We start from the raw sequence: 12,593 nt of genomic DNA, 5'->3' as shown, positions 1-12,593 counted from the left end.
GAAAAGAAAAAAAGGTTGTCTTAATCCTGCAACGGAGCTGGTGGTAAGGTTTCGATTGTTGCAGATCATCATTATTATTATAACACAACAACCAATCCTGAGGGACTCTCCTGCATCTGCTCACTCTTCTCTCTGTGCCTTTCCAGGACTCCCTTTGTTCCCCTCAGCTCATCATGGAGGACGAGGGCCTGAGCCGACTTGCACAAACTGTTCAGGTGTTGGTCGACCTGGCTGACGGCTCCCAGAAAGGCCCCAAACAGGAAATATCTGGGACCTCTAGCTCAACACAATGCTAGTTTTTTTTTTTTTTTAATCATAGTCCCATCTACAAGGATTTGACAGCATCACACCAAAGGAATTTGTCTTTTTAAATGCATCATATTTGAAATATTACATTGAGCTCTCAAAATGTCAGATACAGTATGTGTTAATGGTAAAAATAGATAAATAAATAAATCTGTGAATAACTCCAGTCTTTGTGTCATTGTAGTGACTTTTTACTTCTATTACATGAATCACAGGGAAGCTTCTTAGAGAAACGCTAACCCTAATTTGCAAGCAGGGAGCCACAGTAGCTCCACAAAAGAGAACAAAGTCGAGGTGGTTGTCACACTTCAATTACTTGATGAAAGAATAAAGGACCTGGACCACAATGGTCACTCTCAATGTTGGCAATCCTGTACCCCTACCCCTAATTCCACAACCATGATGAACCAAAATGGCTCCATAATGGTGTGGTAGGTGGAAGTGGTTATGGCTTTTAGATTAGTTGATGTACTTTGAACGGACCTGGACCATAATACCAATGCAGCCAATTAAGTAACCCTAACCCTAGGTCTGTAACCCTAACCCCAACTCCCTAACCCAAAGTAGCCAAAATGGTGTCATGACAGTGTGGTAAATGTAAGTGGTTGTTGTACTTCCATTCATTGATGTACTTGGAAGGGGCCTGGACCATAATGGCTGTTTTCATTGCAGCTAAATCTGTAACCCTAAGCCTAACCCTAATTGCGTAACCCTAAGGAGCCCAAATGGCGCCAGAACAGTGTAGTAAGTGTAAGTGGTTGTTGCACTTACATTCCTTCACGCACTTAGAAGTGACCTGGACAACAATGACGGCTCTCAATGCAGCCATTTCCGTAACCTTAACCCAATACTCCAATCTAACCTAAAGAACCAAAATGGCGGGGAGCATACATCAGTCCGACTGCCCATAAGTCCGACGGCTCATTTCTCCGACTACCCATTCTACAGTGTTGAGGTTAGGTTTAGGGTAAGGTTAAGGGTTAGGGCTACTTAAGTCGGAGAAATGGGAGGTCGGACTAATAGACGCAAAAATAAAGAAATGTATGGTCGGAGAAATGGGTAGTCGGACGGACGTCATGCGCCCCCAAAATGGCTCCATAAGAGTGCGGTAAGTGGAAGTGGTTGTTGCACTTCCATTTGTTGATGGAGGACATTAACCTTTACCTGAATTTTCAAGCAAGGACCCAAATGACAAGCTCTTATTGTTACACTAATCCTATCCTTAAGATAACACTGAACCTGTAACCTTTAACCCCAAAGCAGTCTATTGGATGTTCCCTGACTGTTTCACATGCAAGCATTTGGTAGACGTTAGCTACGGGGTAGTAGCATGCACTAAACTGGCCATATGAGGGGCATTTGAGGAACCACTTTTCCCAAATTTGCATTGTGGGTAATACAGGAACCAGATTGGAATGAGCAAGAAGAATGTGTGGAAAAACAAGATGATCTCTCCAGTTCTGTTTACTGTAAAGGTGTTCAGCAGCAGAGATGTGGATTCTGCTGAGAGGCTGACATCTGCCAACCAACGTGAATCTCAGTTCAACAACATGAAACGTCGATATTAAGGACAAACATCTACAAAAAGGTGCAGACATTCCACTTTTACCGGCGTATAAAATAGCAGCCGTTATCAGCAGCAGCACACAAGGAGGCAAAAACAAGCCACAGGTGATCGTCTTTGGACATGGACGTGGTGTGAGGTTCAGGTTTATTTTGGAAAATGAAGGGAAGCAGGTGTGAAAGAGTCGACCTGTGTCACTTTCAGTGCTGCTAAAGCGTAGCTAAACACCTTAATTGGACTGGGGGATGAACTGAACAGCTTGTTCCAGTCACCACTGCACCACCAGCTGTGGGTGTCCTCTTCCTGTTTGGCCACTTATCACAATGCTCACAGTAAAGGTTTAATTAATGGATCACATTATTAAACACTGGGTAAACAAACCTTTTTTTCAACACAACTCCAGGATTTGTGCCGTGAACCAGCTGGCGACAGACAGTGGAACCAGGTCATGAGTTGCTTTTCCCATTTTAACCTTTTATCAAACAGAAGCAGCTTTTATTCCACCTGTGGCTTCATTCAGATTACATAAAAGGCACATTTTCTAATTTAGCTCTTTTGATGTCGGCCTCACAGGTGGTTTCAGGTTTCCTTTTTACATTTTTTTGAGAAAATGTTTGAAAATCTTACATAAATGGCACAGAAAAACATTTGATGCAAACTGATTTATTACACCTTCATGTTTTTGATGCCTAAATTTGGGAAAAAGTAAGACGTTTTCGCGTAACTGAATTTATGGATTTATCCTCATCTGACACCTGATAGACCACCAACATATCAGAGAGTGATTAGACTTATGTTACATCACAATTAGCTTTCACGTATTAACTTATTCATTTCCTTTCATGTTAAAACCAACCCAAAGACAAAAACAACATAATCGCTTTGTAGTGATAGCAAAACTTAAAGTAATTCATAGCTACATTTGAAGAATTAGTCCTCTGCATTGTCCTCTGTTTAAAAAAAAAGAGAAAAAGAAAAGATTTTAACAACTGAAAACTGTCACATTTTAAAAATAATCTCTTGTCATTACTGTGTTTTCTTATTCATTGCATCACCTCCACATTCCTGTATCTCAACACTTCATAGTTTTAAGAATAACATATTTGTTAGGATAACTACTCAGACAGAAATGTTGTTTTTCAATCTAAAACATGATGACGTCCTTTGTCCAAATCTCAAGACAGATATTTAAAAATCTGGACCAAGCTGTACAGACAGATGCTACTATGACTAAGTAAAGTGGAAAATGTGTTTGTCCTTTTTTTCCTTTTCTTTTTTTCCCTTGGCTCTTAAAAGTGTTTTGAGATTAATAAATTGACCAGCAGGGACTGCAGCGCCGCTTTGAAGACAGACGTCTCAGCATCTGCGCAAATAATCTCTTTTTTTGGCAGCAAATCTAAAACCAAACTGCTCAGATGCTGAATATTATGGTCCTTTTTTACTGTGTGACAGTGAAACTGTGTAATTGCAGGGACGGGAAATGATGAAAAAAAACAAAAACAAATGAAGGAGGCGTTTTTTTCATGGCTGCACTTGAGCTATGCAGCACACAGCTGGAAACAAAGACCCAGATGTTCTTGTGTTTGGTTGCATACATCAGCGCATGAAGCTCTCCATCACACCTCCCCCTCGCCAAGGCCGAGAGGAGGAGGGCTGCGTTCACTTTATTAATCAGCTCTGGATTTAATCATGAGTCAATTAGCAAGTGTGGCCTAATTGACTATCGTTTTAATTGCTCTATCATGCTCTGCCTTGGAGGACCGTCGGCTGCCAGCTCTCTGTCTCACTCCTCGATAAGACACACTTAATGAATGCTCACACTTGTGCATGGAAATGGCGACGGGCCGATTCCTCTCACGTCTGAGCGGCCGGCCCCTCGAGGCCGATCGCTAACTGAGGCGGGGGCCTGAAGAGGCAGCCTGACATTTATGGGATGTAATTGAGGATGGGTATGATCCCCCACGCTCCAACATGGATGGATATACCAGCCAGCCAGCAGCAGCAGCAGATCCTCAGTGCTGCTTCATCAGCCTGTGGTGCTACGGGGGGGCTGAGAGGAGGTGAAGAAGGTGACGGCTAAATAGGGAAGCTACTCATAAAACAGCAGCTCATTTAGGCTCTGAGTCTGTTTTCACCTTGTGGGACCCACTCGGTCGATGAGTCAGCAGACACTGTGTGCATTCAAGTGGTTTCCCATTGACTAAAACTAGAGATAACAATAGGCTACTACTACTACTACTATTAATAATCATTTTATTTATAAAGCACAAAACAATGTTTTTTTGAGAAGAGCTTTTTTTTTTTATTGAACCACTGCGAGTGAGACATACAGTACCATCCATACAACTTATATATTTTTATATATTTTTTGGCTTTTTGTGCCTTTATTAGATGATACAGGATTCAAACCGCTCACCCGCAGTGAGGACTGTAGCCACATGGGGCGCCTTGAACCTACTGTACACTAAACGCCCCAGCATCCATACAACTTTATCAAAACAATGTTACAAAGTGCTTTACAAGACAATAAATAAATAACAACGTAGGCTACATAAGATAAAAACAACAAAGATTCACGCAACCAGGTAAAACAAAACAAAACAAAACATCAATCATTATTATCAGTTATAGCCTTGGCTAAACTAATTAATTTATTCTGTTGGTTATAGGATATTTGCTGTATAAAAAAGTTCATTTTGTGTCGAAATATTTAAAAATATTCTGTACATAAATATGTTGTTCTATTATAGTTCTATTATTTACAATTCAAATGAAAGAAAGAGTGAAGTTCATTTAAAAAAAATAGCATAGTTTATGTGCAGTGCAGGCTTGTGTTGAATGTGTTGCTTACAGCTTTTGTATTTTAAGATGTCAATCATTTCATCTCATTGGCAGGTGTTAAAGCTTCCATTGCTCTCAGCCAATCCCGTAACAGTCTGAGGTAGAGGGGGCGGGACTTAGCGAGGAGCTGCGTGTCTGCTGTGGCAGAGCGAAAAGAGGAGGGACAAGCTATAGCTACCGAGTGGATGTTTGAGTTTGTAGGAGAGTAATATGTTCTTATTTTAATGGTTGACGACTGGATACCTAAAGTGTGAAGCTGCTGCCACCTAGAAGGAGGTAATTATGAGTCAGTGAGTTGTTTTGAAAACTGTGAATTAAGTGTTTCAATGTAAAACGGACTGGTATTGCTAACCGCGGCTAGCCGTTAGCATTTAGCCTAGCATTTCTTTTGCTTAGCTCATACTCTGCTCTTGATGTATTTAGCCAATGCAAGCTATTGCTAAATCGACATAAAATGGTATTTGGACTTGGTATTTAGTTCATTTATCTAATTCAGGAGAGGATGGACATTTTGACAACTTGAGAGAGAGAGAGATCCGTGTGTAAGCTGGTGGCCTTCGCTGATTCCCCTCAACTTTCCCTGTGACTTGTATGGAACCGTGAGTACCGTTACAGATATAAATTGCACGTGCCTTTTAATTACTGCTTGTTTACAAGTAAAGCAGCCATTTGGTTTTAGGCTCCGACGCACCCCAGCCAGAGAATGGGTGTGGTCATTTTTATTCTATAAATCTCAGTGATTGAGCACTATTGAAAATGGGTAGCCTACTATTTCTGTTTATTTCTAATCGCTCTTTATAAACCCCTTTTTAGTTTCCTGTAACTTAAAGGTTGGAAAGTATAGTTACCTTAGAGTTGCTTATTGAACAACAATATGAAAATAAAACTATTTAATGATAGGCTGAAGGATTTATTAAAAATAAGAGTGATATAATAACATTAATAAAAGATATTTTGTCAATTGTTGACTGAACCAGAGTCCCTGTAAAAGTCAAACACAAAGTGATTGTGCTAAAAGTCAGATGAATCACAAACAGTAGCTGAGAAGGCAGATCGTGACTGATGGTGATTATTCTCTCGGGCTGATTAAAGGTGGGCAGGAGGGTTTCACAGCTCTCAAAGGCCTCTTTATTAGCTATTGAGAACTGGCCAACAGGTGAAGGCTCTCTTCTGAATGAGGCCTGATTACTGTACTGATGCAATCAATGGGCCCTGCCGAGTGGGCAGACACTTTTGATTGCTGAGCACACAGCCAAGAAACGTATAAAAAAAGAGAAAAGGCTTGAAGGAGAACAGCGGGCACAGGGATTATAAGGACTTAACAGGAAACTGTGTAGTTATGCGACAGCAGTGCGTTCAGAAATATACCTTCATATAAATATGAAAATGCATATAGTCTTGTTTTAGCTTCTGTGTGTGAACACCATTGGGGGACTTTAGAGCAAGAAGTCTTTAAATAAATGGCATCAAGCATTTTATCATCATTCACAGAAACCTCTCTGAGACAATATGACCCAGGAAAGGGTTGACAGAGCAGTACCACTGCCTCACATTTGTCTACCAAACAAAATTGAACTATTATAGTTCAAACTTTGCCTCAACCAGAGATGCAACAACTGTCCCATCCCTGTGCTATTGTGACCTTTGACCCCCAAAAAGTGAAAGTTTGAGCCAAATTTGAAGCCAAACTGCTTGGGGCCCTGAGGCCTGTTTTATCTACAGAAATATCTCAAAATGCACTACCCGCAGTGACCGCACCCCACTCCCCGTATCGTCGTATATCGTCGATTTGCAATGACATGTCAGTATGAAACCCCCATAAGTCTGGCCCATGTCATTCTCCTGATCCCATCTAACGTTAACCTGTATGATGCACCTACGTTTTCAATTTGGAAGCTTCAAATGAAGCCGAAGGAAAAAGAAGAGTCCGTCTGGGAGCAAGACAAGAAGAAAAAAGAGAGGCTGAAGTAAAAAGAATGCAAGACAGTGGTGGTAAGTGGAGCTGAATGATGATCGAGTATAACGTGAACAGTAAATAACTGCTGTTATTGAGCAATTGCTAATAGTCAAACAGGGAGACACTTGAATGGCTGCTAATGTTAGCTTCAGATCAGTGGTGAGAGCAAGGTTAACTTAAAGGGATAGTTCAACATTTTGGCAAATTGGCCCATTGCCATAATCGCTATAGTCATAGCAGTAGGTTCGTTACCTTTATTTGTCGGTGTAAGCTATTTTTAGAACGGCGGAGCGGAGCAGCAGGCTGATCAGAGCTACGCTATGGAGGCTAATGGGATTTCTTGGTTTCCCTCATCAAACTCATCAAATACAAAATCCAACAACTCCAAAACGCTCTGGTGGACAAGTTGTGACCTGCACAATCACCACGCTATGAGATAATAATGGAACGTTACGAAACTGAGCCGTTTTCAAGGTAAATACAGGGTAAATACAGAGTCTGCTTGCTGAAAAACTGTCCCTGAACGCAACGCGTATCAGCGGTTTTGCATGAATTTACCTCTAAAACAGCTCCGTCTTGTAACGTTCTGTTATTATGTCATAGCGTGGTGAATGTGCAGGTCACAACTTGACCACGACAGCGTTTTGGAGTTGTTGGGTTGTGTATTTGATGAGTTTGATGAGGGAAACCAAGAAGTTAGCCTCCATAGCGTAGCGCTGAGCAGCTCGCCGCTCCGCTCCGCCGTTCTAAAAATAGCTTGCACCAACAATTAAAGGTAACGAACCTACTGCTATGACTATAGCGATTATGGCAATGGGCCATTTTGCCAAAATGTTGAACTATTCCTTTAACGTTATCTGCTGGCCTCCTTGGCAGCAAGTAACACTATTAACTTGTTAGCTAGCAGGGTGACATAAATAAGCTATATTACAGTATTGAAGTGAGTATTATTATTATAATAATATGAAAGTGTAAGAGTTAACAAGCTATTGGTGCTATGAAAGCTATGCCCAAGGAAAACATTTAAAAATCACTCTCTTATCTCTCCTCAGGATTATTATTTACTGTAGGTTTCTGACAGCAGCAAAACAGAAGGCTAAAGTACCCCCTCTAAGTGCTGACAATGAAAACTGTAAGTGTATATTGTCATAAAGAATCTTTAGAGGGCATGGCATATGTTATCAATAAAACTGTGTTTTTTTGTTTTTTTTGTCCTATCAGTTCAGCATCCACCTCGAGAGACAGCAAAACCTGCCCATCATGAAGATGACATGTCACCAGCTAACTAACTAGTTATAAACACTGGTTGGAAGGGCCCCTGACGATTTTTGCTTCGGGCGCCAGCAGACGCTAAAATCGCCTCTGCAGACAACACAGGTAAATACTGTATAAAGTGATATTTTATACACTAAAATAAATAAACATTTGATTTAATGATTAATATTTCAAACAGTTTGCTGGTTGACATTATTTTGAAATTGTCTGAGTGTCGAGACAGAGGTTTGGGTTAGGTAGTCCTGTTCTCATCTGTTTGTCAGGACACACAACAGTGTTTTTTTCAGCCTCTCTTCAGTTTGCTGATTAGCACAACACACTGTGATTTGTATTTTGTATGAATGTGTCTGGCATACAAAGCATCAATGTTTCCATCACGACGGATTAGAAACTCAGCACCTCAAAACCCCACAGTTCTGTGAGAAAGTTGCTAACAAACGCATCCTAATGAGTCTCTCAGATAAAGATCAAACGCCGCTACGAGCCAACGTGAGAATGTGACAGAAAGTTTCGGGAGCTCTTCAGAAGCTCTGCAGCTCTTGTATAATCCCACAGTTCTGACTCGCAGCTGCTGACGTCCCTGTTCTCCAGATGAAGTTGATCTAATGAGTGTAATCAGCCACTGTGGTGTTTGATTAGAGTGAAAACCTGCGGGAGGATTCTCACTTCAGACACCAAGAATCCGGCCTTGATCTTTTTGCCAAAGCAGCAGTGATGGTCAGAGTCCACATGGATAAGGGACACCTGGCAGCAAAGGAGGTTCACGCTGGGCCGTCAATGTAACAACGACTTTGGAGAAGGAAAAGGCCGATAGCCCATTAATCAGCCATTCATTTTGAGCCCCATTCAAATGTGAATTATCTCAGCGACACAATGGACACAATTACCCAGACCTTCCGTTGCAATGTCTCTCATTTATCAAACAAAAAAATGTGTGTACGGCGAAAAATGGGCATACCTCAAAAAATGGGTGCACCAGAAATCTGACGCAAGAATCGGCATCTATCAGTCTGAACATGTGTGAAGCGTATTCAAAAATCTCTGGACTGGTGTACGCAATCAGCCTATTCCCTGCAGGGCAGTGTATGGCTGTACCCATGTGATGGCGCCCTCTTCCTGTTGAGTGTGGTAACGTCAGAACAAATACTTGTGTCTCTAAAATGGCTTGTCAGTGGTAAATTTACCACACCAATTGATCGGTCTACCTGTGATGTGTGGCATCGTGGAAATGTCTGTTCTGAGCTTCACAGCCGCTCTCCAGAAGCTCTGCGATGACTTCACGGATGCTACGTCCATCTTTATCTACAGTTTATACGGGACAAACACCGATGTGAGGGAAGGAAGACAGAAAAAGACACAAGACCTGACAGGAAGACACTGACTAAACTCAACACTTTTCCACTTGCCACACTTGTTTGCTGATGTTGACAAACACTTCTTTTCTTTTTTTCTTTTTTTGGTGTCAATTACCAAGTAAACTAACACACGGAATGACTGGAGGTTCATCACAGAAGGAAAAAGAGCTCTCACTTGATTCACATTGAGTCTGTCATCACACATCTGTGCACGTAGTGATTGATGCACAGTTGTTGTGTTTCCTCCTCCTCTGCAGCAGCGACATGTTTCAGGACAGGATGGAGCTGCTGCTTTAGTTTTTTGGTTCTGTCACGGTGAATGTTGACTTTCCTCCCTGCAGTGGTTGATTGATTGACTCCATTCAGTCTCTGTACATAATTAATCACACACCACACCCCTCCCCTTCTCAGCCTGACTTTCACTGAAAATCACCAAAAAGTCGGAGCAGGATGACGAGCATCGGCAGACAGGTGAGAGGGGGGAAATCTTGTTTCATCACCTTTAATTTGTGAATATAACGTCTTGAGAGATCACTTTTCAAGACCGTCTCTGCACAGCAGTGCAGTTCATGTGGAGGCTGAAGTGACAGCTCGTGGTCTTATGCTGTTTTAAGTGTCTGTCTGCAACGATAAGAGGACGGAGGATGAACTGTCTATAGGCAGTAGGCTGTTACAGGAAAAGGAAGGAAACAGCCGTGGATTTCCTGAACCCCTGACGCCGAGGGGAATCTAAAAGGTTTACGGCACAGTCATGAAGTGATGAAGACAAAAAGTCCCATTCCAGCTCTTCACCCATTAACACCCACAACCCAACATTAATTAGAAGAAACACGACCCATGCAGGACCCAAATGCAGACTCTCAGGGATGAACAAAAGGCTTTATTTTACCGGACGACAGGAGGAACACAGGAAACAAACACACCATGGAACCACGAGGACAAATCACAAATGAACCAACAAGAGACAATGGGTGGTGCAATCAGACACAGGTGAGACACATGAGGTAATCAAACAGGCGGGAGAACACAGGAAGACAAGGCAGGAACTTCAAAGTAAATCAGGAACTCAAGACACAAATCTGACGGACACAGAACAAAATAATACAGGAACTAAAGAAAACAAGAGTCCAAAATCCAAAGCAAGAATCCAAAACAACAAAAAACGGAGCCACTGAGTGGCGGCAAGCTCAGGGCATGAAAGATTCACTTTCTGGGAGCTAAACGTCACTGGTTAACTCTTTCACTGCCAAAGACGAGTTATCTCGTCTTAGCGAATCCAAGCGTAGTCTGCCAAAGACGAGATAACTCGTCTTAGCGTTTTTTTAATGGCAACGCCATGTTGAATGTCTTGCCCTACTCCTCTGTGAAGATCAGACTTGTATCATCAAAATAAAGTGCAGAAAAACACATTTGGATTGAGAGATATAAAAAATATAGCGTGTTTTTCCCCCCTCGTGGAGCGGGGCGGGTTTCTGACTGCAGCAGTGTCGCTCCGTGACACTCTGGCCGCCGGTGAGAGCTTAGGGGGCGGCGGCGGGGCTCATGGCGGCTCGGCAGCTCGTTGAAGCTCCGTGCAGCTCCGTGATACAAAGCACAAACGTTAGTAACAACAGCCCCGTTGATCGCTCGTCGTTAGTCATCAAGAGCGTTTGGAAAGTCGCCAGATTTTGCGAGAAATCACTCAGATAGCAGCTTGAAAATCCCCGATCTAGTGTGGATGAGGAACGGACGGCGCCGGCGAACGTGACGAGAGGAGAGCTAAAGATGGTGGGAGTGTCTGTTGTGAGCGCACATGTCTGTGGCTGTGGGTTCAGGGGGCATGTCAGCCAGAGCTGCTGTGTGTGTGTGTGTGTGTGTGTAGATGTGTGTGTGAGACAAAGAGCGTGAGTGAGACCGCTGCCTGCTGACCAGAGGAAGCTGGATCTGATCTAAAGCGCCGTGTTTCGGCTACAAAAACCTGTCGAACTGATCCGCGCGCGCGCACACAGACACACACGCATGCACACACACACGCACGCACACATATGCACACGCACACGTCACGTACGCACACACACTAAAAAAAAGAAAAGAAAAAGTTGTAACTCAAAGAAAAGAAGGAAAAAGGGCTGCAGTAGTGTGTGTCAGTAGCTAAATATTTTGTCTGTTGTCATCAAAAGTCATTTGTCAGTGTTGATTTAGTTGTTGTTTACAAGAGAACAACTGTACAGATGTTGAGGCATCACTAAAGCAAAATATAAAGGAGCCAATTGTACTGGTTCACCTGAAAATGACAGCCGACACAAAAACCTCTTTTTCTCAAGATTTTGGTGCCAAAATGGCATTTTGGGCTAAACTAACCTATATTCAACCGCCAATTTCACAAGACTGGAACAAAATAGAAACAAACAGGTTTTTTTGCTGGAAACTAGAGACCCTCATCTTTCCTTTGATGGGTTGAATGTGTATGTAGTAACAGTACATAATATATGGTGGGTCTACGGAAATCAGTCAAAAAGCTGGAAAATGCCTGGCAAGCTGGAGGAAGCTGCTGTGAGAATGGCTGGCAGTCAAAGAGTTAAAATCACCTACAGTCCCTGATGCCATCGTGCTGAAATGAACCGATCTGTGTCCTTCAGTCTTGGACTTCAGAGTTGTTTCTACAGGACACATCTGAGCTGAACTCTATGAACCAACTCACATCTGAAACTTTTGCTCCACCAGAGCTGAAGCTCAACCTCCAGCCTTTAGCTGCAGGCTGAACAAGCTAGCTAGCACGTCAACATCACTGTGGTCCATGAACTGGCCGTCACCATGACGCAACTTTGTCCCTCAGCAGGAGAATGAAGAAGTATTTTTCAATGATATTTCAACTTTTCTCTTGTTTTTCATGTGTGGTACTGATCAATTGTGATGATCAATACTCATCAATATTGAGTCTGCAGACTTTGAGTCAGTAGATTCAGTAACGTCCTCCTGTCTCCATCCATCCTCCATCAGCTCCTTCACCTCCATTTTCTCTCTGGTCCAAAGTCAGATTCTTCAATAATCAATCAGACTGGTTGATCAGCATCATGAAATGTGCATCTGCCGTAACTATGGTAACTATGTAGGTGACGTGATTGGATGACATGGCACAGCGTCACGCGATGTCGCTTGAAAAGTTCAAATTTTTAAACTTCGAGCGATACACGCGATGGAAGCTTCATCGTGTCGCTCTTATCATCTTAAATGCGTGAAGGCACGATGAGATTCACAGTTTTCTCTCTCAGTACGTCTCCATCCGTGTTGTAGACTCTGCAGATGTATTCTCCTC

The 12,593-nt window shown here is 42.5% G+C and overlaps 1 protein-coding gene and 1 long non-coding RNA gene across 2 annotated transcripts in view; one reads left to right on the top strand and one right to left on the bottom strand.

Annotated features, from left to right (window-relative positions):
* LOC146968871 (uncharacterized) overlaps window positions 1–12,593 on the bottom strand; it is a 216,141-nt gene that overhangs the window by 94,935 nt on the left and 108,613 nt on the right. The window lies entirely within an intron of this gene.
* On the top strand, window positions 4,706–5,971 carry LOC146968874 (uncharacterized). Its single transcript, XR_015034248.1, has 2 exons — window positions 4,706–4,844; window positions 4,886–5,971. It is a non-coding gene; the product is annotated as an uncharacterized LOC146968874 (long non-coding RNA).

This window comes from Trachurus japonicus, chromosome 18 (assembly GCF_045865225.1).
Source record: "Trachurus japonicus isolate A0001 chromosome 18, Traja_1.0".
In the NCBI taxonomy this organism is placed as follows: Eukaryota; Metazoa; Chordata; class Actinopteri; order Carangiformes; family Carangidae; genus Trachurus; species Trachurus japonicus.
The sequence above is the reverse complement of the archived record's forward strand: the minus strand, read 5'-3'. Positions and strand labels throughout refer to the sequence as shown.